The sequence below is a fragment of the Papaver somniferum genome, chromosome 7 (assembly GCF_003573695.1).
Source record: "Papaver somniferum cultivar HN1 chromosome 7, ASM357369v1, whole genome shotgun sequence".
Taxonomy (NCBI): Eukaryota; Viridiplantae; Streptophyta; class Magnoliopsida; order Ranunculales; family Papaveraceae; genus Papaver; species Papaver somniferum.
In genome coordinates, this window is record NC_039364.1 from 103,920,875 (window position 1) to 103,922,943 (window position 2,069).

Consider the following 2,069-nt stretch of genomic DNA (forward strand, 5'->3'; position numbering starts at 1 on the left):
ATACATAGTCAGAGACAATCAAATGACATGATTTCATTAATGATACAAATTAGGTTATGCCTTACTTATCTACTTCCTTTCTAGGTAAGCACTGATCGAACCTGGTGGTCTCTCCACCTTCCTTTATGGAGCCACGGCCTCAACCACACTTCCACTAAGTGTAGTTACAACACCTTAGTTTATAGTGTATATCCCTTATTGAGGATTCGTAACCTTCCAGGTAGGTTTGTAGCTGGTATGGATGATCTCATCACTTCAGCGACATCAATGTACATTTTGAAAAATCAATTATTATTTGTCACTTCACATTTACATTTGTGGAGTACAAGAATCAGTATGAGACACAGTGGGAACACGACAATTCTTGTCGTTCCCTTAGAAAATACTTTTTCTTATCTCCCCCTAACGACGGGAGAACTGTCTCATTAAAATGACAACCCGCAAATTTAGCGGTAAGAGATCTCCATCCAAAGGTTTTAAAACGCGGATAATTGTTGGGAGTAAATATCCAACATATCTACTTAACCATTTTCGTGGCCCGTGATAGTACGTTGTGGACTCGTAATGGCACATATATAGTGCAACCAAAAATGTGTAAGAATACGAATGTCAGGCTTATATCCAATTACCAATTGCCACGCGTAAAAGGTTGACTAATATTGGGTTCTAAAAAGAATTTAAGTAAATGAGCGTTTGATATTGCATATCCCCCAAGCAGTTAAAGGTAGGTTTGTATGCATAACCATTCTTTAGACATCATCTGTAACCTTTGATGATAGACTTTACGAGACCATGAGGTATAGGATGTTCTGCATTGATCCTATTAAATATGTGATAACCATCAAGTCCTTTTGATGTGCACTAGCTATCATTTAAAAGGGGTGATGAGCCCTTACATGTATAATATGTGCTAGTAGTTTTCCAAACGCAAAACGTTTTGGGAACTATAACTAGTTCAAAATGTCAAAACATCCACGAGAGTCATAAGTGACTTTAATGGTCCGCGTTCTGTATGGATATTTGTCTAAATATCACCTTGTTTTCTTTGTAATATGGATTGTTTATCATTTGCATCTTAGGATGGTCTCGATCCTGTTTTACTGAAGACTTTGTGAAATGAGTGATATGCTCTCTTACTTAAAAGCATAATGGAAAGGGAGGTTGTGCATTTAGTTTTTTAAAGAACACTTGTTGAGAGATATGCCGTCATTTCGCATTCTGTCAATCTTTCTCCCGTTTTCGTTCACTCAAATAAAGTGATGTTTGTATGAGTTCTTTCAAAACGATCATCATGTCACAACCAAAGTTGCTTTATGGATATGCCCAAAGCCTGTATGAATCAATTCCCAACATTTTATCTTCGGAGTCAATATGGATTCAATAATCCAAATACTACAGTGATTTACATTTCACTAGATTGACTCATTAGTTTCTCTAAAATATATTTCCTTCCAAATATATTAGAGACTATAAAAGATGCAATCAATTACATTCTCATCATTATGAGGTTCCACATGATATCCATTTGCATGGGTTACTTTGGAATTTAACAAGGTGTGATTATCTGTCGGTACATGTAGAGATTTTGTGACGTCTTTGTTCTATTTTGAAAACAAATTTTGAGCAGTGATGCGCTCGGTGATCCAATCCTCGTAGTCACATTATGAGGAAATAGTTCAACAACTAGTTTAAATTCCTCAAGCTGGTAGGAGGGAAACCACCATCTGTTAGACATTGCGTCTTGAGATATTAAATAAGTGGTGTGGCCTTATTAGTAACAAAAGTGGGATTCAACTCAAGTACTGTATAGTGAATATATGTTATGTTTCAGGCGGGATGATATATTTTTCATCCGGATATATCTCAAGTGCTATAGAGAATTTGTGTCTCGTGGAAATGATGTACTTTTCATTCCATAAGCGCGGACATTGGATCTAGTTCAATTAAATAGTCAATTGGCCAGGAAAAGTTCTTCTTGTCATTAAAGTTGATATCTAAGTATGACCTTCCCATGGAAATTTGTTGTTACTATGGTCCCCGCATTGCGTTGCTTGTACCAATATAGGTAA